At 34.7% G+C, this 27,138-nt stretch overlaps 1 long non-coding RNA gene and 1 other non-coding gene across 2 annotated transcripts; one reads left to right on the top strand and one right to left on the bottom strand.

Moving 5' to 3' along the window:
- Nucleotides 1-4,361: 4,361 nt before the first annotated feature.
- LOC104111059 (uncharacterized) lies at nt 4,362-14,139 on the bottom strand. Its single transcript, XR_011410283.1, has 3 exons — nt 13,985-14,139; nt 13,752-13,872; nt 4,362-4,639 (listed from the first exon to the last, which is right to left on the bottom strand). It is a non-coding gene; the product is annotated as an uncharacterized lncRNA (long non-coding RNA).
- An 11,810-nt stretch (nt 14,140-25,949) lies between these two features.
- On the top strand, nt 25,950-26,023 carry TRNAV-AAC (transfer RNA valine (anticodon AAC)). Its single transcript has one exon. It is a non-coding gene; the product is annotated as a tRNA-Val (tRNA).
- Nucleotides 26,024-27,138: the final 1,115 nt, after the last annotated feature.

A 27,138-nucleotide genomic window follows, 5' to 3' on the forward strand; every position in this document is an offset into this window, starting at 1 on the left:
ATTAACATACAAAATATATATATATATATATATATATATATACACACACACACAAAAAAAAATATATAAATTTTATACATTTTTTCGGCTATTATTTTTACAGCGGCTATACAACATCATTTTCTCATTGAAAATTGGCACAGAATGGGACATTTTCAAGGTCAAAATTTTAGAAGACATTATCTAAAAATGAGGAATTAAAGTGATAATTTGTGTTATCCAATAAAAGGAGAGGAAACGTTTTGCTTCAGAGCAGAAGATTTGCTTCATGAATCAGAGTTGGGTAACACCGTTAGTTTTTGAACACATTGTGTTAGTGATACTAAAGGTGCTCCACTTTAGCATACTTAAGGGACAAAATATGCTCATGGATATATTTGAGGGACCAAAATAGACCTACCCTCAAAGATTAGAGGCAATATTGGCCAAAAACTCTATTAGAGTAGTGTGAGTTATAGAGATAATAGAGAAGAGTAGACATCCACCATAATTTATTTTTTCTTATAACACTCCCCCTTGGATGTTCGTATATAATGTGCCTCGTTAAAACCTTATTAGAAAAAAACTCTATGGAAAAAAAAATCATAGTGAAGGAAAAATAATACACATGTTTAGAAATACGCCATTACATTATACATATACAGCTATGAACTATGTCGTAGCTAAACATGAAAATTTCTGTGGCTAAACACTTTAGCCACAATAATTTTTTCCGTAGCATCTGTAGGTAGAAGTAGCGTAACTAAAAGTTAGCTACAAACTTTAATATTTCGTAGCTAAGGATTAGTACTTATTGCTACAAGAATTTTTCTGATGTAGCTATATTAATAAAAAAAATTACCACAAAAAATATATATTTATAGCTAATGATTTTATTCTTTTGCCACGATAAATCAATTTTGTAGCTATCTTCTATACTTTGGCCACAAAGGGATATTCTGTGGCAAAAGATAGTATTTAGCCACAAAATTCAAATACTAGTTGTGCTCACATATTAGATTTGTATTATAGTATTTATATTTAGCTACGAACCCATAATTTCATAGCTATAAATCGTCAAAATATTCATGATTTTTTTTTTTTTATGTTTTAAGGGGAGAATGTAACGACCCGATCGATCGTTTTGAGCTATAGCGTGTCGTTCGGCGATTTGAGACCTTGAGTAGCTTCATTTAAGGTATTATGACTTGTACGCATGGTCGGAATCGGATTTTGGGAAGTTCAGAGTTGATTTGGGAAGAAAAATCTAAATTTGGAAGTTTAAAGTTGGAAGAGTTGATCAAATTTTGACTTTTGAGTAAACGACCTAGGAATCGAGCTTTGAAGGTTCCAATAGGTCTGTATGATGATTTCAGACTTAGGCGTATGTTCGGGTCGAGTATCGGGTGGCCCGGGAGTATTTCAGCACCTATTAATGAAGGTTGGCATTTTTAAAGTTTAAGAATTTCCTTAGTTTGGGTTGAAGTGGATTTTGATGTTATCGATGTCCGTTTGGGATTCCGAGCCTGGGAATAGCTCCGCACGGTGATTCTGGTCCTAGGAGCACGTCCGAGTGTGGATTTGGAGGTCTGTAGGTCATTTCGGGATCATTTGGCGAAAGTTGAAAAATTGAAGGTTTTTGGAAAGTTTGACCGGGAGTGGACTTTTTGATATCGGGGTCGGATTCCAATTCCGAAAGTGGGAGTAGGTCTGTAATGTCAATTATGACTTGTGTGCAAAATTTAAGGTCAATCGAATTTGATTTGATAGGTTTCGGCGTCGAATGTAGAAGTTTGAAGTTCTAAAGTTCATAAAGCTTGGGTGCAATTCTTGGTTTTGATGTTGTTTGATGTGATTTGAGGCCTCGAGCAGGTTCGTGTTATGTATTGGGACTGGTTGGTACGATTGGACGGGGTCCCGGGGGCCTCGGGTATGATTCAGGGTGATTCCGGACCAAGTTTGGGTGTTTTGATGTTATTGGTTGCTGTTAGTATTGTTTTTCGTATTCGCGAGGAGCCTCTCACGTTCGCGAAGAAGGATTTTGCTGCTGGGACTTTGTTCTTCACGTTCGCGAAGAAGGAATTTCTGTTGTCCGTCGTCTGACTTTGGAAGCTTATATCTCATAATATATAATAAATCTGGGGATGATCCAAAAATAAAAGTTGTAGCCCTTGGTGTCTAATTTTCAGAAAAGAAAACCATTTGTCATTTGGAGTTGTATACAGAAATTTATGGTGGATACACTACAGGCTATCTGGGAAGAGTTTGGAAATCTCTGCTGTACAGGGTTGACTTTGAAAGCTTATATGTCGCAATCTATAAGGAATTGGGAGATGATCAACATATGAAAGTCATAACCCTTGATGTACAGTTTTCAGAAAGTCAAACCATTTGTGATTTGGAGTTTGGTACAAAAAGTTATGACCATTATACTAGAGGCTGTCTGAGAAGAGTTTGAAAATGGCTTTTGAGAATTTTGTTCATCGCGAACGCGAAGAAGGAAATCGGGGCAGTGTTATAAGTCCTCTATTTCGGACCTTTGAGCCATTATTTCGTATTTTTAGTTGGGAACCTCAGGATTTAGCGATTTGAAGAGGAATTTCACTACAAAACTTGGAGTATGCATTCTTGACTCATTTTGTGATTATATTTCATGGATTAATCTTCATTTTCGGCGTTAGATTATTGATTTTTCATGAAGAAATTAGAAGAAATTTCTTTAATTTCACAAAATAAATTTTCGAGTTTTGAATACCGATTCGGAGTCGGATTTGAATGAAATTAGTATGGTTGAACTCGTAGTTGAATGGGCTGTCGGATTTTGTGAGTTTCGTCGTGTTCCGAGACGTGAGTCCCACTGCCAACTTTCCGAGCGGAATTGAGAATTTTTATAAATTGTTAAATTTCAAGCATTTGAGTATACATTTTAATTGGTTTGCACATTGTTTGCATAGTTTTGGATCGACAAGCATCGGTTTGAGGTGTTAGAGTGGCGTTGGAGCCGGCTATGGAACTTCGGAGCGAGGTAAGTCTCTTGTCTAACCTTGTAAGAGAAAATTTACCCCATAGGTGATTAAAATTAATATTTATTGCTAATTGTGGGGGGGGCTACGTACGCACGAGGTGACGAGAGTCCGTACGTAGCTACTAATTATGCTACGTCCGGGTAGTTTAAGACTCAAATCATAAATTACTTGTAATAATTGCATCCTTTATTTAATTAAAGTACTGGAATTATATTGAAAATTGTTAGAGAAAATAGTAAAAGACCAAAATTTCGCATACTTGAATTTTTGTGCAAATTACTTGATTGTTAATAGAAATTGTACATCCTTATGTGTTAGCCTTATAATAACTTCTCATTCTGGAGGTTCATAAGAAAATGTCCTCATTTGTTGTGGAGCGGGCCGAACGCCTCGGCATTATAGATGCATCTATGGATCATGTCGCACGTCCCTCGGTAGTGTACACGACACGTTGGATCGGGTCGTATGACCTCGGCAGAAATCGTGCTTAATAATAATAATTACACGATACCTTGACATCCTATTGCAGCTTGTGAAGATAAATGATTAATTAAAAATTATTGAATTTGAAAGAATTATTTATTCTCGCTTGTTAAGAAAATTATTGTTATTCACATAAACCATGTCTATTTTAATATTTCTATTTTAATATTATTGACTTATAGTGAGTGTCAAAGTCGACCTCTCGTCACTACTTCTTCGAAATTAGACTTGATACTTACTGGGTACACGTTGTTTACGTACTCATGCTACGCTTGCTACACTTTTTGTGCAGGATCTGAGACAGGAACCTTAGGCGGTCCTGCCGGTGCGCACCCACGCTATCCCGAGGCCTAGTGGTGAACTGCTTCTCCTGAGTCATTCCGCAGCACCTAGTGTCTCCCTTTGTATTTGTTTTCTGTTTATTTTGTGTTCATGCAGTATTTTGGATTTCTTTTGTATAATCTACTAGATACCCATATACTTGTGACACCAGGTTTTGGCATACACACTAGTAGAATTGTGGATTAAGTATTTTCTTGGTTTTATTTAATTAGAACCTTTTATATTTTTCTTAAATCTTGCAAGTAAGAAGAGTTTAATTACTCGAAAAATTATTAAAAGAAATAATATATGTTTGATTCACTAGTTGGCTTGACCAGCTGTGATGTTGAGCGTCATCACGACCTATAGGTAAAATTTGGGCTGTGACAGTGACTAGATTATTATTACATTTTATTTATATTTATGAAAAATTTATTTATTAGAGATAACAAATGCTTATGTCCTATGCGTTGCTATTTTTCTTTTTTACCTCACTAAATATTTTTAAAATTTTCAAATATTCCATATCCATACATCTTTGATCAGACCATATAACACACAATAATAAACTTTGATACAAATTTACATCAAAAAGTTTCAAAAATTAATTCTAAAATATACATGTATCTATCTAAAGTACACTCGATTATTCAACTATAATCTATAAAATTCTGAAGGGTTCCACATCGAAACAAAACTAAGTTCTAAGTATTTGATCTGGGGATTGAAGATGTTGCCACCAGATGATCTGCGGTCAAGGATGAAGTAATTTCACTCTTTGCATCAAGACTGATCTTTGATCTACTTGCATTCAATATATTAAAATGCACCTTGTAAATTCAAAAGAAACAAAAATTAGCACAAAAGAAAGAGCGAACCAATAATACAAATATGCAAGTTTGATTTATAAAAATGCAAATAGTGTTAGTCCCGCCAATATTGCTGTATGTAAATAATAATTCTGCAAAATAAAAGTTATCGTAATGAAACAGTAATAAATTCAAGCCCACTGAATTCACAGTGTTTTCTTAAGGAATTTAATCCCCTCATAATACCCAAGGTAATGGATTATTTCCTCCCAGGATAGAACGAATAACACACTGGTATAGCGGTACTTCAAACCCCAGTGTTTCAGCGAACACAAAGTTCGGTAGCAAATCACACTTACAGTTGCTTTGTTTGAAGTTAAAAACAATGCAGAACGAAGGAGTAGAAACTCAGAAAATCGTATGGAAATGCTGAGAGGAAGGAGTGCAATGTATAGCCAATTTGTTGAGCGAATTGTGTGTTGTGTGTTGAGCGTCTTTCTTCAACATCTGCTGCACATATATATAGCAGCCAGTGTTGAAGAAGACCAAACGTCCACCCTCCATGGTGGAGCAAGCATTAGCTTGTTTGTGGAGCAAGCACATTCATGGTGGGAAGAGCATTAGGCGGCTGCCAAATGGTCAATACACGGATTGAAAAATATCCGTTACAAATGCGGATAATCTTACGTTAATATTTACTATTAACAAATAAATTTGGTCCAAAATATTAATCAATCAATCGATCATTTGACCGAATCCGAATCCGAATCCGAAGCCGAATCCGAATCCGAATCCGAATCCGAAGCAAAAGCAAAAGCCGAATCCGAAGCCGTAGCCGTAGCCGTAGCCGTAGCCGAAGCCGAAGCCGAGCGAGCGACGACGACGACGGCGCGAGGCTTGCTTTCTTCTTAACTCTTTAAGAGATACAAGAAGAACAATTATATATATACCCACCAAAAATCTTTTCCTCTTCCAATATGGGACAATGTCTCATTGTCAAGAGGGGAAAACTTAAAATTTTACTCAAAATTTCATTTTCCCTTCATTTCCCATTCACCCTCATTTTAAGATTATTTCATCTTAAAAAGCAAAAACTCAACAATCCCCCACATGAATGGGGAATGGCTATATCACGAAAGTATGCATGAAAAAACTGTGTGATTTACAAGCAAGGATTAATCGCATCTGGATAAGTAGGTTTCCCTTTGAACTTTCCGTAGTAAACTTATGTCGGATATACGCGGTCAATCGGTAGATTTGATATCTTTGAACCATCGATCTTTGGTGTATACCTAGACAACCATAAGTCACACAATCAACCCTTAGCCATCTTTGGTTCTCATTGTTGTGTTCGTTTCAGCCATGAACACCGCCTGGTTTCATAAGTGCGTAGAGAACTGGCCTTACAAAGTTCTCTTTGAAGCGGCTAACACTTTACACTTACATAGGTGATTCCTAAATGTGTCATCCTGTAGATACACTATTTGGTATACCCCGTATCAAATTTAGAAATCATTAAAAAGCCCTAATGTTTTGTCCTTGGTACTGAACATTGTCTCATCACGAGAACGGACTAAAATTTTGACAATGTTGAACCGTCATTAATGACTTTGTTTGATCTCTTTGAACCTAGATCTTGGGATCTCCAGTCTTCTAGGTAAAGTTACCGCCACAATGACTTGTTCTCAGCCATAGCCCCATTCCCCTTGATGATTTCTCAACTACCTCTCTAGTTAGGCCTTTTGTAAGTGGATCCGACACATTATCACTTGACTTTACATAGTCAATCGTGATAATTCCTCTAGAGAGTAATTGCCTAACGATTTTATGTCTTCGTCGTATATGACGAGATTTACCGTTATACATAACGCTCCCAGCCCTTCCAATTGCCGCTTGACTATCACAATGTATGCATATTGGTGCCAACGGTTTGGGCCAAAATGGAATGTCTTCCAAGAAATTCCGGAGCCATTCAGCTTCTTCACCGGCTTTATCTAAGGCTATGAATTCAGCCTCCATTGTAGAGCGGGCAATACATGTTTGTTTGGACGACTTCCAAGATACCGCTCCTCCACCAATAGTGAATACATATCCACTCGTGGACTTAGAATCAGTTGAACCGGTGATCCAATTTGCATCACAGTATCCCTCAATCACCGCAGGGAAATTACTGTAGTGCAATTCAAAGTTCTGGGTATGTTCTAAATATCCCAAAACTCGTTTCATTGCCATCCAATGAGATTGGCCTGGATTGCTCGTATATCGACTCAGTTTACTTATAGCACAAGCTATATCTGGTCGTGTACAATTCATGATATACATTAAGCATCCCAACACACGAGCATAATCCAATTGTGATATGCTTTGGCCTTTGTTCTTTGCTAATGCAAGATTCACGTCAATTGGAGTCTTTGCAACTTTAAAGCCCAAGTGCTTGAATTTTTCAAGTACTGTCTTAATATAATGAGATTGTGACAATGCCAGACCTTGAGGAGTCTTATGGATCTTAATTCCCAGAATTAAATCAGCAACTCCCAAGTCTTTCATATCAAACTTGCTATTGAGCATACGCTTAGTAGCATTTATATTGGCAATGTCATTACTCATTATCAGCATATCATCCACATATAGGCAAACAATGACTATGTGATTTGGAACATTTTTAATGTACACACATTTATCATATTCATTTATCTTAAAACCATTTGACAACATTATTTGGTCAAATTTCGCATGCCATTGTTTGGGTGCTTGTTTTAGTCTGTAAAGAGACTTAACAAGTCTACATACCTTCTTTTCTTTACCTGGAACCACAAACCCTTCAGGTTGTTCCATGTAAATTTCTTCCTCCAACTCTCCATTTAAGAAGGCCGTCTTAACATCCATTTGATGAATTTCAAGACCATACACTGCAGCTAATGCTACTAACATTCGTATGGACGTAATTCTTATAACTGGAGAGTATGTATCAAAATGGTCTAGACCTTCTCGTTGTCTATACCCTTTGACTACGAGCCTTGCCTTGAATTTATCAATAGTGCCATCATCTTTGATTTTTCTCTTAAAAATCCATTTAGAACCCAAAGGTTTATTTCCAGGAGGAAGATCAACCAATTCCCATGTATGGTTGTTCAATATGGATTCTATTTCACTATTGACTGCCTCTTTCCAAAACAATGATTCCGAAGAAGTCATAGCTTCTTTAAATGTTTGAGGCTCATTCTCCAATAAGAAAGTCACAAAATCTGGTCCAAATGAAGTAGACGTTCTTTGACGTTTACTACGTCTTGGATTCTCCTGATTACATGTACTTTCTTTTGTTTCTTCCCGAGGTCGTTTAGATCCTTCACCAAACGACTCACATTCCTTTTTATACGGATATATATTTTCAAAGAACTCAGCATTATCTGATTCTATAACCGTATTATTATGAATGTCGGGATTTTCTGATTTATGAACCAGAAATCGATATGCTTTACTATTTGTCGCATATCCTATGAAAACACAATCAACGGTTTTCGGTCCTATCTTTACCCTTTTGGGTTTAGGAACTTGTACTTTTGCCAAACACCCTCACACTTTAAAATAATTCAAGTTGGGCTTCCTTCCTTTCCATTTTTCATATGGAATGGATTGTGTTTTGCTATGGGGCACTCGATTTAATATTCGATTAGCCGTAAGAATGGCTTCCCCCACAAGTTCTGTGGCAAACCAGAACTTATCAACAACGCATTCATCATCTCCTTTAATGTGCGATTCTTTCTTTCCGCAATCCCATTAGATTGGGGCGTGTAAGGGGCTGTTGTTTGATGAATAATTCCATATTCTAAACATATTTCTTCAAAAGGAGATTCATATTCACCACCCCTATCACTTCTTATCATTTTTACTTTCTTGTTAAGTTGCGTTTCAACTTCATTTTTGTATTGCCTGAATGCGTCTATTGCTTCATCTTTACTATTCAGTAAGTAAACATAGCAATATCGAGTACCATCGTCAATAAAAGTTATGAAATACTTCTTTCCACCGCGAGATGGTATTGACTTCATGTCACAAATATCTGTGTGAATTAAGTCTAAAGGATTTGAATTCCTTTCAACTGACTTATAAGGATGTTTAACATACTTAGATTCCACACATGTTTGACATTTTGATTTTTCGCATTCAAACTTGGGCAGTACTTCCAAGTTAATCATTTTCCGCAAGGTTTTATAATTGACATGACCCAAACGTACATGCCATAAATCATTTGACTCAAGTAAGTAAGAAGAAGCTGAAATATTATTATTATTTTCCATAACCATTACATTTAGATTGAAAAGACCCTCGGTGAGGTAACCTTTTCCTACAAATATTTCATTCTTACTAATGACAACCTTGTTGGACACAAAAACGCACTTAAAACCGTGCTTAACAAGGAGTCCAGTAGAGACTAAATTCTTTCTCATTTCGGGAACATGAAGGACATTGTTCAAAGTCATGACCTTGCCAGAAGTCATTTTCAGAAATATCTTCCCATATCCTTCAACTTTTGCTGTTGAAGCATTTCCCATATAAACTGTCTCTCCGGGTTCAGTAAGAGCATAAGTAGCAAAAGCCTCTCTAACTGCACAAACATGGCGAGTGGCTCCTGAATCAAACCACCACAGTTTAGGATTTCCCACCAAGTTACATTCAGAAAGCATGACACACAAGTTATCAACATCATCATGGTTTACTACCATGTTTGCTTGACCTCTTTTCTTGTCTTTCTTCGGAGCACGACACTCCGTAGATTTGTGTCCGGTTTTCCCACAGTTGTAGCAGTTTCCACTGAACCGCTTCTTGCTTAGGTTGTATTTCGGACCAGAAGCCTTCTTCCTCTTTTTGTTAGCTTCAACAATATTTGCTCCCATTATTGTTGAATTTCCATGGCCTCTCCTTTCAGCAGCTTTATTGTCCTCTTCGATTCTCAACCGAACAATGAGATCTTCAAGGGACATTTCCTTTCGTTTGTGTTTCAAATAATTTTTGAAGTCCTTCCACAACGGAGGCAACTTCTCAATCATTGCTGCTACTTGGAATGCTTCGTTGATGACAAGACCTTCAGCAAGTAGATCATGAATAATCACTTGTAATTCCTGGACTTGGGTAATAACAGACTTGCTATCTACCATTTTGTAGTCCAAAAATTTTGCGGCAACGAATTTCTTCATTCCGGCATCTTCAGTTTTATATTTCTTTTCAAGCGCATTCCACAATTCTTTTGACGTCTCCATGCTACTGTATAAATTATACAGATTATCATCCAGTCCGCTAAGAATATAATTCTTGCATAAAAAATCAGAATGCTTCCACACTTCAATCACGAGAAAACGTTCATTCTCTGGAGTTTTATCTGGCAGATCAGGAACATCTTCCTTGATGAACTTCTGTAGACATAACGTAGTTAAGTAGAAGAATATCTTCTACTGCCAGCGCTTGAAATCAATCCCGGAAAATTTTCAGGGTTTTTCTGCCGGTGCCAACGCCGGTGTTCAGCTTGTCGATGCGTTGGCAGTCACCGTCGGAACAGCTTGGTTTTCGCTATCAGTCATCATTTTTTCTGTAAAACGAAATGACACAAACAAGCGTTTAATACACGTTTTCAAACTGGAGTAAAAAATCACATAGATTTTAATCTTCCAACAAAACGCCACGAAGGCTTTACTCTCCAAAATGGGAGTACAAAAACCACAAAGGTTTTAGTTTGCAGAATAATAAGAATAACACAAATACAGAAATAAATAATAAATTCCTTAAGATTGTTAGTCCCGCCAATATTGCTGTATTTGCAAATAATAACTCTGCAAAATAAAAGTTATCGTAATGAAACAGTAATAAATTCGAGCCCACTGAATTCACAGTGTTTTCTTAAGGAATTTAATCCCCTCCTAGTACCCAAGGTAATGGATTATTTCCTCCCAGGATAGAACGAATAACACACTGGTATAACGGTACTTCAAACCCCAGTGTTTCAGCGAACACAAAGTTCGGTAGCAAATCACACTTACAGTTGCTTTGTTTGAAGTTAAAAACAATGCAGAACGAAGGAGTAGAAACTCAGAAAATCATATGGAAATACTGAGAGGAAGGAGTGCAATGTATAGCCAATTTGTTGAGCGAATTGTGTGTTGTGTGTTGAGCGTCTTTCTTCAACATCTGCTGCACATATATATAGAAGCCAGTGTTGAAGAAGACCAAACGTCCACCCTCCATGGTGGAGCAAGCATTAGCTTGTTTGTGGAGAAAACACATTCATGGTGGGAAGAGCATTAGGCGGCTGCCAAATGGTCAATACACGGATTGAAAAATATCCGTTACAAATGCGGATAATCTTACGTTAATATTTACTAGTAACAAATAAATTTGGTCCAAAATATTAATCAATCAATCGATCATTTGACCGAATCCGAATCCGAATCCGAAGCCGAAGCCGAAACTGAAGCCGAAGCCGAAGCCGTAGCCGAAGCCGAGCCGAGCGAGCGACGACGACGGCGGCGCGAGGCTTGCTTTCTTCTTAACTCTTTAAGAGATACAAGAAGAGCAATTATATATATACCCACCAAAAATCTTTTCCTCTTCCAATATGTGACAATGTCTCATTGTCAAGAGGGGGAAACTTAAAATTTTACTCAAAATTTTATTTTCCCTCCATTTCTCATTCACCCTCATTTTAAGATTATTTCATCTTAAAAAACAAAAACTCAACAATCCCCCACATGAATGGGGAATGGCTATATCACGGAAGTATGCATGAAAAAACTGTGTGATTTACAAGCAAGGATTAATCGCATCTGGATAAGTAGGTTTCCCTTTGAACTTTCCGTAGTAAACTTATGTCGGATATACGCGGTCAATCGGTAGATTTGATATCTTTGAACCATCGATCTTTGGTGTATACCTAGACAACCATAAGTCACACAATCAATCCTTAACCATCTTTGGTTCTCATTGTTGTGTTCGTTTCAGCCATGAACACCGCCTGGTTTCATAAGTGCGTAGAGAACTGGCCTTACAAAGTTCTCCTTGAAGCGGCTAACACTTTACACTTACATAGGTGATTCCTAAACGTGTCATCCTGTAGATATACTATTTGATATACCCCGTATCAAATTTAGAAATCATTAAAAAGCCCTAATGTTTTATCCTTGGTACTGAACATTGTCTCATCACGAGAACGGACTAAAATTTTGACAATGTTGAACCGTCATTAATGACTTTGTTTGATCTCTTTGAACCTAGATCTTGGGATCTCCAGTCTTCTAAGTAGAGTTACCGCCACAATGACTTGTTCTCGGCCATAGCCCCATTCCCCTTGATGATTTCTCAACTACCTCTCTAGTTAGGCCTTTTGCAAGTGGATCCGACACATTATCACTTGACTTTACATAGTCAATCGTGATAATTCCTCTAGAGAGTAATTGCCTAACGGTTTTATGTCTTCGTCGTATATGACGAGATTTACCGTTATACATAACGCTCCCAGCCCTTCCAATTGCCGCTTGACTATCACAATGTATGCATATTGGTGCCAACGGTTTGGGCCAAAATGGAATGTCTTCCAAGAAATTCTGGAGCCATTCAGCTTCTTCACCGGCTTTATCTAAGGCTATGAATTCAGCCTCCATTGTAGAGCGGGCAATACATGTTTGTTTGGACGACTTCCAAGATACCGCTCCTCCACCAATAGTGAATACATATCCACTCGTGGACTTAGAATCAGTTGAACCGGTGATCCAATTTGCATCACAGTATCCCTCAATCACCGCAGGGAAATTACTGTAGTGCAATTCAAAGTTCTGGGTATGTTCTAAATATCCCAAAACTCGTTTCATTGCCATCCAATGAGATTGGCCTGGATTGCTCGTATATCGACTCAGTTTACTTATAGCACAAGCTATATCTGGTCGTGTACAATTCATGATATACATTAAGCATCCTAACACACGAGCATAATCCAATTGTGATATGATTTGGCCTTTGTTCTTTGCTAATGCAAGATTCACGTCAATTGGAGTCTTTGCAACTTTAAAGCCCAAGTGCTTGAATTTTTTAAGTACTGTCTTAATATAATGAGATTGTGACAATGCCAGACCTTGAGGAGTCTTATGGATCTTAATTCCCAGAATTAAATCAGCAACTCCCAAGTCTTTCATATCAAACTTGCTATTGAGCATACGCTTAGTAGCATTTATGTTGGCAATGTCATTACTCATTATCAGCATATCATCCACATATAGGCAAACAATGACTATGTGATTTGGAATATTTTTAATGTACACACATTTATCACATTCATTTATCTTAAAACCATTTGATAACATTGTTTGGTCAAATTTCGCATGTCATTGTTTGAGTGCTTGTTTTAGTCCGTAAAGAGACTTAACAAGTCTACATACCTTCTTTTCTTTACCTGGAACCACAAACCCTTCAGGTTGTTTCGTATGGAAATGCTGAGAGGAAGGAGTGCAATGTATAGCCAATTGTGTGTTGTGTGTTGAGCGTCTTTCTTCAACATCTGCTGCACATATATATAGCAGCCAGTGTTGAAGAAGACCAAACGTCCACCCTCCATGGTGGAGCAAGCATTAGCTTGTTTGTGGAGCAAGCACATTCATGGTGGGAAGAGCATTAGGCGGCTGCTAAATGGTCAATACACGGATTGAAAAATATCCGTTATAAATGCGGATAATCTTACGTTAATATTTACTATTAACAAATACATTTGGTCCAAAACATTAATCAATCAATTGACCAAATCCGAATCCGAATCCGAAGCCGTAGCCGTAGCCGAAGCCGAGCCGAGCGAGCGACGACGGCGCGAGGCTTGCTTTCTTCTTAACTCTTTAAGAAATACAAGAATAGCAAATATATATATACCCACCAAAAATCTTTTCCTCTTCCAATATGGGACAATGTCTCATTGTCAAGAGGGAAAACTTAAAATTTTACTCAAAATTTTATTTTCCTCAATTTTCCATTCACCCTCATTTTAAGATTATTTCATCTTAAAAAATAAAAACTCAACAAATAGAAGTTCAGAGAGAGAAAAATTATGTCTAGATAATTCTTTTACAAGAATTCTTAGCAGCAACAAGATAAGAAAACAAACCTGTATACTTTTCTAAAAACTTTTGAAAGGATTTTCATCTAATTTTTATTTGTAACGTCTTTTCGACGAATTGTGGCTCCTCCCAACATTACATTATAATCTTCTAGGTTCCACTCAATACCTATCACAATACAGCAAAATATCGATCAAATTGTTAGAATATAAATCCAAAAATTCAAATCAAGTAGGTGTATGAGATTGAGAAATTCTAAGATGTAAATACATAAACATACCTAGAAAGAGAGAAGGCGTCGGGCTATCTAGCCAATGATTCCGTTGGTTTGCTATGTACATGTGAAGAGAGAAAGTGTTGTTGAAGAAGGAAATGAGAAAATGGAGGAAAGGGGGAGGCGGCTGGGAAGGGAACGCAGGGGAGGCGACCGGGAATGGGACGCACAAAGTGAGTTTGAAGGGCTTTTATTAGGTTTTGGGGGTTTTGGTTTGGACCAATTGGCCTTTATGTTCCTTTTCTTTTTGTTAATATATTATTTGCTTCCTTTTATTTCTTACTTAACATAAATACCATAAATGAGAGAAATGTAAGTACTAACAAATACAAGTAAGTAAGAAACTTATCTAGGAAAAATGCAAAAAATTAAATACATAATTTACACTAAATAAAATAGAAAAATCAACTTGCATGAAATAAAGATATTCTATAATATATTGTATTCTTTACAATATTTTTCGTCCTATACGATATTGTTAGCTTTGTTATTTACTCCTATTTCAATTATATTAACTTCTTCATTTTAGTGTTTAGTTAGATTATGATAGTTATTAAGTTATTAAAATAGTATTAGACCATTAAATATACAACTTTTCTATCTATTTTAACTTGAGTGTAATTAGTAATCAATGTACATAGATACAAACATATTGTCTAAATTTGATATTGCTTATTCAAATCTAATGAAAATTAATTACATGTTTATTTAAATTGTATAGAAAATTACAAGTACAATTTGTTTAATATGAATTAAGATATAATAATTAGTTTTGTTATACACTCCTATATCAACCATATTAAAAAAAAATTAAAAGTGAAACTTAATAATATCAAATTATGTAAACATTATAAAATATCAAATAATAGTCACAGGAGAAACATGATCTTCTTCATGTATCTTTATCATATTTAATTCTCAATTCCTATATTCAATGTATAATTTAATTTATGACAATTAGAAACTTATTAAGATAGTAAATATATATATATATATATATATATATATATATATATATATATATATATATATATATATATATATATATATATATATATAATGTAATTGGTGCAAGATTATAGTTTTTTAAATTCTATAAAATTAGTCATCCACACATTAATTAGCTATAATTCCATTATATTGAATATGAATTATAATATAATTAGTTTTCCTGTAGACTTAAGTATCAATTAATTTCGTAATTCTTTGAAATAGTTATAACAGAATTATATAAATATTAATATGAATTATAATGTCGTAAAAATATTTGTAGTGTTAAATATGCTCATATGTATTTGGAGCTTTGGTCATTTATCAAAACTAAATACACCAAAACCATCACAAAGTTCTTCAATATATGAGCACTTATTTAAAAGTGAATCATTAGTTATATGAAATTATTCTAAGTACTTATTAAAAACTCTTAAAGTCTTCAATACATGAGGACCTATTTAAAATAAATACTTAAATATAAGAAATTATTCTAATTACTTATATAAAATAAATAGTTAAGTACCAGACATACATAAATTCTCCACAAATATTTATATATTTTGAATTTTTACACCAAATATATATATAATTAACATCCAAAAATAACAAGGTGCAATAAAATAAAATATGAGTTTGATAAATAAAGTAAATTGATAAGTTTAGAGACTACAAGTAGGCATACAAATGGTCTATTAAAATTAACTTTTGCATATTTAAAGTTTATTAAAATTTAACTCGTGGCTAAAAACTAATGATTAGCTACATAAGTCAATTATATCAATAAATCTGTGGCTATATCATTTAACTATTGCCACAAATTTTTAGACTTGAAGCTAAAATATTCATTTAGCTACAATGTTTTGTTTTAAATAATTTATTGTGGCTAAAAGGTATCTATTGATGCGTAGCAAAAATTTATGATTATCTACCAAACTTTATTTGTAGCAATAAATTTGTAGCTATTTAGGTAGTCATTGCCATGATTGTTAGCAATTATAGCTAATACGAGGAATTAGCTTTACCAACTTAATTTTCGAGGCAAATAAATTTTACAGTTTTGCAAATAGCCATAGAATTCTAATTTTTGTGGCTATTATTAGGCATTAGCTATAATTTTTAAATTCGTAGCTAAGATTTCGTAGCTATAGATGCATAATGTTGTAGTGTGCCTTTTGGTTGCCTCATTAAAAACCTTCCAAGGAAAACCTAGTGGGACAAAACCTTGTGAGGGGAAAAAGAGTACAACGCGTATTAACTCCCCCTGATGAGAGCATCAATTCACAGTCTTAAGCTTTCGCATCCCAATTTTGTACACTAATTTTGTGAAGGTTTACGTCAGTAGAGATTTGGTGAACAAATCAGTCATATTATCACTTGAACGGATCTGTTGTATATTGATATCACCATTCTTTTGAAGATCATGTGTGAAAAATAATTTTGGTGAAATGTGCTTTATCATTTCTCCTTTTATGAATCCTCCCTTCAATTGGACTATGCATGAAGTACTATCTTCATACAAAATTGTAGGTAATTTATAATATGTATTATAGACCTCAACCATACACATTCTCGACTTGCTTAACGAATAATTATCTCGGCATGATTAGATGAAGTAGTCACAGTTGATTGCTTAGTCGATCACCAAGATATGGCAGTGCCTCCACATGTAAACACATAGCATGTTTAAGATCGAGCCTTGTGTTGGTCATATAAATAGCATGCATCGGCATGGCAAATCATTTCTGACTTGAATTCATTAGAATAACAATCTCATATCCAGAGTTCCCCGGAGATATCTAAATATATGCTTAACACCATTCCAATATCTTCTTGTTGGGGAGGAGCTGAATTTTGCTAATAAGCTTACTGCAAAAGCAATATCGGACCGGGTATTGTTGGCAAGATACATCAGTACCCCAATTGCACTAAGATATCATCACCAACGAGCTTTTCATCATTTTCTTGAGGCCAAAATGGATCTTTATTTATGTCGAGCGATCTCACAACCATTGGGGTACTCAATGGATGTGCATTATTTATGTAAAATCGCTTTAAAACCTTTTCAGTGTATATTGATTAATGGACAAAATTTTTATTTGTTACATGTTCAATTTGTAGGCCAAGACAAAATTTTGTCTTACCAAGATCTTTCATTTCAAATTATTTCTTCAAACACTCTACAGCCTTTGAAAGCTCTTTAGAAGTGCCAATGATATTCAAGGCATCAACATACACAGTTATGATGACAAATTCAGATCCAGACCTCTTAATAAAGACACAAGGGCAAATAGGATCATTTTTGTACCCTTCCTTTAACAAATACTCGCTAAGGCAATTGTACCACATCCTCTGTGATTGCTTCAATCCGTACAAGGATTTCTGAAGCTTTATTGAACAAGTTTCCCTTAAAGTTTTATGTGCTTCAGGAACTTTAAATCCTTCAGAAATTTTCATAAAACTTTTATTGTCCAATGAGCCATATAAGTATACTGTGACAACATCCATTAACCGCATATCAAGCTTTTCATAGACTGCCAAATTTATTAGATACCTGACGGTAATTGCATCTACCACAGGAGAATATGTCTCCATATAATCAATACCAGGCCTTAGCGAAAAACCTTGTGCCACAAGTCGTGCTTTATATCTTACGACTTCACATTTCTCATTTCGTTTTCGCACAAAAACCCATTTGTACCCCACTGGCTTGACATCTTCAGGCGTTCGGACTACTGGTCCGAAAAATTCACGTTTTTCGAGTGAAGCCAATTCCGGTTGAATTGTATTTTTTTATTTTGGCCAATCATTTATCTGTCCAAATTTCATGATAGATTTGAGCTCAAGATCCTCGTCAATATTAATAATATTGAGCGCTACATTATATTAACAATATTGTCGACGATCATTTTACATCGGTTCCATCATCACTCAATAAAGACATAACTTACTGAGATCTCAATAGTTTCAGGTACTTTAGCCTCTCCCATTAGGTCTTATAAAGTGTTATGCTGTGGTGCTCTTATAAAGCACTTGCCTCCTTGGTATGACCATCTTTATCATTTACTCCTCTCATTCTTCAAGGAGTTTTATCTTTGGAACCGATTGGTCTGTTACGCTTCTTGCGTGTCATAGACTCTGTCCCTCATGGACTTTATTCTATTTGGAGTATTAGCAGCTGACAATATAACATTTAGCTTTGGGTCAGCAAATGTGTCTGGCAACAATTTGTAAAGGAATTATCACTTGAACTTCAAGTTCATATTTTCTTGTACGAAGATCTATATATATTCATAATAATTCATTTCACGTATCACTTTCTCAGTTGCCCATTTTCTCCCCTAATGTTGGGATCACCAACACATTTTCCAACCTTCTTTGAGAACCCATCTTTGTGCATTGTGGTGACTTAATTAAATCATATAGTATATCCATATTTTTAAATGGAAATTATTTGGTTCCTGACCCTGAACCGATTGTGATAGGGAAAAATTTTCATAACTTGGCTAGATACGTACAAGTGTTGTTATATATTAAATAATACATCTCATACCAAATTTTATTTTGGGAGTTTTATTCTCATAATCAATGGTTTAGCTATAATTGGAGGCATACAATTTCTGCTAAACCAACTTGGATTTAAACCAACATTATCAAGTTAAATCACCATATTTATATTCTGGAACTGTGCTCTAATAGTTTGAGCAAACAACCTTGCAAAAGTCACACTGCAAGTTGATAACAAATGCACATATGACCATACAATAGATGCATCGATTAAAATCATATAATAGTAAACGGTCCACATGGCAGGTGACTCGGCCCATATATTTATCACATTTTATTCATTTTAGAAATCAAAGGATTCAATCTCAGCCTTAACTGATATATCATGAGAATAAGCAGCATAAGAGAATTCTTGAAGAATCTTCTATTTCTTCAATATACGTGAATTCTCAATTAATTTTCGCATCATAATTGAACCGGAATGGCCAACCGGTCATGCCAACTAATATTTGTTTCAGTAAACCTCTAGTTTACTTGTGGCATGAAATTCCATCATCATGCTTATGCTTGTGTAGTACAAAATACAAATAGAAGAAAAGTCAGGTAACCTTTTATATTTACCTAGTATGATTATAGTAATTTGAAGATATTCAATCTTCCTTTCATTTATAATCTCAATATGCCAACCACTTTGGCTTGTACATTTGAAACTCAAAAAGTTTCTTTTGAGACTTACTACAATATTAATGTCATGAATAATTTTACCCATCCAGGTAGTAATAAATTAGCTCTTCTGGAACTCTTAATTGATTTTGTACTAGATCTTTTGTCACACCATCCATATGGTGAATATCTCCTTTACAGAAAAAATCATATAATAATAATTGTCATGGTCAAATCATCATAAGCAAAATCATTTCTTGCTTTAATTTTGCCTTTAATAACTTTTATAAGGCATGCCAAAATATTTTTGGCGTATCACATGTACGCGACCAATGACATATTCATGTAACTACACCGTAATATTTATTATCTTTACTTCTCTCAAATCTCTCGTATAGGTGAGTTGTAGTATTGATTCAATCATGTATAAATATATTTTTGTGCATAATTTGTATCACATATACATTTTCACATTCACTTTCAGAAATGGGTCTGCATTTACAATGCTTATCACAAGTCACATTTTCAAAGAATGGACCATAATCATCTTAATGTGCCTCATATTTACAGACCATATTGATACACATTTCCTTGACTTTTGAAGGATTATCTTGAGAACCCTTATTGTTTTCTTTATTATAATTGCCATAATGATGACTATCATTATTTTGGTCTTTGGCACGCCCACATTCATTCGTCAATCACTTGTCTTCATTTAGACTTATTATACACCGCTACCACATCCACTTCAAGAATGGAGCAAATCAAGTGGGACACGCTTCATGCCTTTTCATGAAAAATATATTATTTTTCTTTAGTCATCATTATATCATCAATATAGTACATTGGGACTCAAACCGAATGCATTACTAATATAAAGGCATGTTAGACCATAAGGAATTGGGACTCAAACCCAACTCTTATCATCATGGAGCATCAGGATTTGATCCTGATGTCTTACCCTTATGGTGCATTGTGACTTGAACTCATTGAAGTTGATATAATTAATAGCAAAGGACAAAAATAATTTCAAATACGGAGGAAATGCTTACCTCTTGAGTTAAACTCTTAATAATGTCATTTGGATATAATTCTCAACAATAGACTTTCGTTTACTCAAATCAGCTAAGTAATTAGTGTTAAACAGATATATAAAAATACAAAATAATATTAAAAATTCACATGTGGTCTTTGCTGCAATAAGCCTACTTCAAGATGAAAGTGATATGACCAGAACATTAGGGGAAAATGATGTATCAAATAGAATAATATTACTACTAGTTACCATGCACTTTTGTGAAAACTAAGTATTATGCTCTCTAGAAAAACAAAGAGATATAGCATAACCTTTAAGTCAATCAGGGAATTGTCACGACCCAAAAAAGTCACCACAGGTGTCGTGATGGCACTTAGTCTCTAAGACTAAGTAAGCCGATTATAATTACAATTCAAGCCAATTATTTTTTAAAATATAGTGTCAAAACCAACATCGGAAATAATTCTATCAACTTCCCAAGACTGGTAATACTAAGTCACGAACTCTAACTGATTACATGAAATGATCTCAAGGATCGAATACTCAATACTGTTTGATTAATAATTAACAGTACAATAAAATGGAAAGACTCCAAGGTACTGCGACGACCAAGTAGCTCTACCTTGAATCCTTGCGATCACACTCTAACTCTGTCTGAGTCTGATATCTCCAATACATGGCTATGCACAAAAATGTGTAGAAGTATAGTATGAGTACACCACAGTCGGTACCCAGTAAGTATCAAGACTAACCTCAGTGGAGTAGAGACGAGGTACAATCAAGACACTCACTAGTCTAATAACCTGTGCAATATAGTATACAAAATAATAGAAAACAAATAATAATAAGGGCAACACAAATCAACCAGTGATATGCACAACAGGGCAACAAGAACACCATTAATATTGCTCAACAAATAATAAATACAAGTACATCCAATTAAATCAAGTCCTTCAACTATAAATCTTTCGCCTATATGCTTCTCAAATAATACTCTTCAGAATAAAATTCTTTCAAATAAATCTCTTTCTAATATGATTCCTTCAAATAGATATCTTACGAATATAATTCTTTCCAATAATATTTTGAATATAATCCTTTCAAATAAAAGTCATCTTGTGACACCTCATCTCATAATCATAAAAATATGGGTCTCAGCCACTTTCATATTTTTACGGCACCTCGTGCCCATATCTCTATCACAACTGCACGGATAACTCTAGTGCCAAATATGTCTATACATAAAATCCGCACGATTAATTTATTTTCAATAAAGTAAGGTTATAAACTAAGTACGTACTCGTCACCTTGCGTACATGGTTTTCAATTACACAAATTGCACATAAGACTCAATGTCTAAGGGAAATTTTCTCCACTCAATGTTAGGCAAGATACTTACCCTTTTGAAGTTATGTTGATATTCCAAAATCGTCTTCTTGCTTGAATTGATCTCCGGACAGCTCAAATCTAACCAAATTAATTCAATTCAGTACTAATTATAGGAATTAATTCCATATGAAAATACTAATTTTCTAACAAAATCCAAAATTTAACTCAAAAATCGCATGTGGGGACCACATCTCGGAATCCAACAAAACTCATAAAATCCGACAACCCATTCAATTACAAGTCCACCCATACCAATTTTATTAAATTCCGATAACAACTCGACCTTCAAATCTAAAATTTTCGTTCTTGAAACGTTTTGCAAAAATCTTGATTTCTTCCATTTAAATCCGAAATAAATGATGAATATGACCATGGATTTATGAAATATAATCACTTTTGGATATAGGACATTTATCCAAGTTGAAGTCTTGAAGAAATCCTCAAAATCGCCCAAGAATCGTGCTTCAAAAATCCAAAACGAAATGAAGGAAATGACCATATTTGGTCCTTAAGTTTCTGCCCAAAAAACACTATTCCGGTTGCTAAAAGTCCAATCTTGTCGCTAAAAGTGTCAAATCTGACCGCTAAAGGTGCGCACCAAGATTGTTTACACCAGCAGTTTTGTTTTCACTAAAAAAGCTCTAACTCCATCATACGAACTCGGAATTTGACGATTCTTATTCCTATGAGTCACAAATAATAATACGAACCTAATCGTTCAATCGAAACTCAATTCAGAACTCATTTGCTTAATGCGATATCAATTTTGCTCGTTAAACAGTTAACTCATGTTTCGCACTAAAAACTCAATCGCGACTTGCTGAAATTAGACCAAACTTTTCAGATCACTCCTATAATTCATTATCAAAATCTTGAAAGTCTCAAAATCGAATTTCGATCTCTAGAACTAAAAATGGACCTTTGGATCATTATATGTTTATGTTGAAAACATCAACCTCTTCTTCAACATCCTATAGTGTATCAACCATAACTTCTTGTACTCAACTCCAACTGGCAAACGGTTTAAATTTCTGCAAACTAGATACAAAGCGATACAACTTTTTTGTTTTGCTCATCGCCCAAATTCTAATAGATTGCGAGATATAAGCTCCCAAAGTGAGCCCTATGCAGCAGAAATTTCTGGCGATGCACACTGTTATAGCCAAAATTTGCAGTACCAGCTTCAGTCAATCAGCCATAACTTTTTGTAAACATATTCGAATAATAAATGGTTTATCATTATGGAAACTAGAATCAAAGAGCTACAACTTTCATGTTTTGATAATTTCCAGATTCTTTATAGATTTCGAGATATAAGCTTTCAAAGTCATCTGTGCGCATCAGAAATTCCGTATATTGCTGTCCAAAAAAACCCCAGCAAGCTGTCAGCTTCACTTCTGCGTGTTCCAACCAGCCTTTGCCAAGCTCCCTTTCATGTCGCTTCTGCAATGATTTTCTCGCTTTTGCGAGGTCGCTTCTGCGATGAAACTTTCGCAGAAGCGAAAGCATCAGCTGCTGCCTAGATATTCCAGCAGCTTTTCTTCAAGTCCGAATTGATCCGTTAACCTTCCGAAATCCACCCGAGGCCCTCGGGACCTTAACCAAATATACCAACATGTCCCAAAATACAATACGAACTTAGTTGAGGCTTCAAACCACGCCAAACAACGCCGAAATTACGAATCGCGCATCAAATCGAATTATGAGTTTTCAAATCTTCCAACTTCTATATTTTGCGCCAAAACGTATCAAATCAATTCTGATTGACCTCTAATTTTGCACACAAGTCATAAATGACATAACTAATATAAAAAAAAATTCAGAACTGAATTCCGACTCCGATATCAAAAAGTCAACTCACTAGTAAAACTTTCCAAAAATTCAACTTTCGTTATTTCAAGCAAAATTTCACTACGGACTTCCAAATATTTTTTCGGACACGCTCCTAAGTCCAAAATTACCATACGGAGCTATTGAAATCATCAAAATTCTATTCTGGGGTCGTTTACTCAAAAGTCAACTCTCCGATCAACTCTTTCTATTTAAGCTTAAAAATGAGAATTGTTCTTTAAATTAAATTCCGAAACTTTCGAAAACCAAACTCGACAACACACACGGGTCATAATACATTTTACGAAGCTACTCGAGACCTTAAGTCGCTGAACGGGGCGTAAATTCTTAAAACGACAAGTTGGGTCGTTACATGAGTAAAAAAAATAGTGGACAAATCACTGTCTACTATCTACTACTATATGCTTTCCATATGAAAATGATTCAACATGTTAACTTGATAAGAACTATCATCAATGAAAAATTTAGTGTAGTACATCTTGTACTAATATTTTATCAATAGTTACGAGTATTATTATTATTATTATTATATTATATTTGACAGTAAACTAATGTATAATCATTATACTAGGCATACTAAAATCGTATTATAAGGTAAAATCATAAGCATACATAATAAGGTATAATTTAAATTTTATAGATTATTTAGTCTACCGTATGCCACCTATTATTTAGCTCATAAAAATTTAACAATACTACATTCATGAACAAGATGTTCAAGTTTATATTATGATGAAATATCACAACAAAACAAAAATGAAGGAACCAACATTCATTCGGCGGAATATACTCATATGTACATCTGATACCAAAATCTAAAAGAATTATTAGACTTAATAATTTTGATAATAGATAATTGAGATATACCTTATCAGAAGTGGAATTCAACCTTGAGGTTAGAGAATTCGTGCTGATAACGTGTTATAAAATATAAGTCAAAGTAACAATATAGAACAATGAAAAACAAGCTAAGAGATATAGAGAGAAAGAGATATAGAGAGATTCTTATTTCTTTTTCAATTTATTACAAGGCCTTTATATAGACATGAAAAGTGAATAATCACTATTGTAAAATATATCATTGAACATGTTACTAAGCATTTGAGAGGAAGATCATGGGAGAGGTTATGGAGTTACAATCATAACTCCATAAATATTAGAGTAGTGTGAGTGGAGAAGAGTAAACATCCACCATAATTTAACTTTTCTTATAATACTCTCATTTTTTATTTCATTCGGAGCACATATCTTTTCTTAACAATATACTATATGTTGTCATCAAGCATATTCCGTTAGAGTTCCAGTCTTTGTATATGAATTATCATAGATAATTAGGGGTGGCAAACGGGGTCAGATATAAAAATGGGTAATGCAAAACAGATAAATTATCCAACTCGATCCATATTTAATACGGATAAAAATTAAGTTAGCCGGCGGATAATATGAATATCCATATTATTCACGGCTTCTTGAATATGATCAATTTTGGGAGAATTCCTAGTCTCCGAAACTTGAGGAACCCCCAATTTGAAGGTTTACAAATGTAAAAGTTAAACTTATTAGTTACCCATTTTCTAAATGAATAATATGATTCTTATTCATATTTGACCCGTTTTTAAAAAAATTTATTATCCAACCCATTTTTAATAAATAATTTGAGTGAATATATAGCTACACATAATAAGATAAATGGACGCAGTAGGAATGGAGGAACAGACAAGGTGACTTTGCTTAAAGGTGACGAAGAAAGAACAATTGTCTGTAGTTTTACCTGCTAATTACCATCATTAATATTATACCTACAATAAGATGTGTCAGCCGCAACACCATTAAAGTGGTTATCTTTTTAAGCAACTTGGGTACAATATTGACAAGAATGTTATCTCCACTTTCCACCATTTGTTATTATTATGTAAAATGCCTTTTTAGGCCTGCAAATACATTGATGGTTACACCTTTAAATACTTTAGCACATATTCTTTCACTTTCGCCGTGATTTTCTATTATTATTCTCCTGCGTTGCGGCTAAGCAGCTGCCCTCTACAGTCTATTGGATGATTTCTTTGGCGGGCTGTGCATGAGATCTTTTTTTTCTTCATCAAAATAGTTCAAAATCCCTATAGGCTATGGTAATAGTGTTTAATTGTTTATACAATTTAATTTATGACATTTTCATCATTATAAATAATATAGTGACTGCCACGAGGCTAAAATCTCACAGAACTACGTCCTAAAAGTCGAGGCGCATTAGCTACATTAACACTTGACGTAGTAATATGTCTCACTATACATATTTTGTGCGCATTTTGCTTATTGGGTTGTTTGCACCATACTCAACGAACGTTATCTTGATAATTTTTGTTTAAGTATATGACTATATATAATAATCACATTATTTACAATTCAGTGACTTAATATATTTTTTATGTATTCATGTTATTTTAAGTAGATATTTGAATAATTCTTTGGTAAAGTGTTTTTATTTTTCAAACACATTAATTGTATTTTAAATATTTTTAAAAGAAAGCATCCAATGGTGTCGTGGTGTAGTTGGTTATCACGTCAGTCTAACACACTGAAGGTCTCCGGTTCAAGTCCGGGCGATGCCAGTTTTTGCGTATCTATTTTTTTAATCGTCAATTGCCACTTTAATATTGGGAGAAAACAGGAAAAAACATCACCATAGAATAGCTTTATTGTGTTATGAAAATAATTATATTGTGGATGTCCATTTATTACTCCGCTATAGGTAATCTTCCTAAAAAAGATTATCCATTTAGTACTCTGTTGAAGTTTATCTACAAGCAGCTGATGCAGGCAGGTTGCAAGCAGCTCATGCAGACAGCTTACAAGCAGCTAAAGAAAAACCTTGCAACTGCTTCCTGAAAAGCCTCGCAGCTGCTTCCTTTCTTCTATAAATAGAGGAGTTTTTAGTTCATTATGTACATAAGTTTGAAGTTTGAATAATATATCAGTTTCTCTCTATACTTGTCTTTACTTTACTGTCTTTATTTTATAACACGTTATCAGCACGAGACTCTGCCATCTCGAAAAAATACTTTGAAAGTATCAGAGGTACGAACTTTCTTTTTCTAAATAATGTCAAATCTTTCTAAACTTGAGTTTGTAACCCTAGATATATCGGGCAAAAGCTACATGTCTTGGGTGCTTGATGCCGAAATTCATCTTGATGCGATGGGTCTAGCAGACACCATCAAAGATAAAAATCAGGCATCAAACCAAGACCGTGCCAAAGCAATGATATTCCTATGCCATCACCTTGATGAGGGCCTGAAAATGGAATATCTTACTGTTAAAGATCCAGTCATACTGTGGAATAATTTGAAAAATAGATATGACCACCCGAAGATGGTCGTTCTTCCACATGCATGTTATGATTGGACTCATCTAAGGCTACAAGATTTTAAATCTACCAGTGAGTATAATTCTGCTATGTTCAAAATTATTTCCCAATTGAAACTATGTGGTGACAATATTACTGATCATGATATGTTGGAGAAAACTTTCATCATTTTTCATGCCATATGCTCCTACATCAGCAATATCGAGAGATGGGATTCAAAAAGTATTCTGAACTTATCTCACATCTTCTTGTAGCCGAGCAACATAATGGGCTATTAATGAAAAACCATGAAAGCCGACCTACTGGTTCTTGTCCATTCCCTGAAGTGAATGAGACGAACTTCCACCAAGCTAAGCGTGG

This window comes from Nicotiana tomentosiformis, chromosome 1, assembly GCF_000390325.3.
Source record: "Nicotiana tomentosiformis chromosome 1, ASM39032v3, whole genome shotgun sequence".
Lineage (NCBI taxonomy): Eukaryota > Viridiplantae > Streptophyta > Magnoliopsida > Solanales > Solanaceae > Nicotiana > Nicotiana tomentosiformis.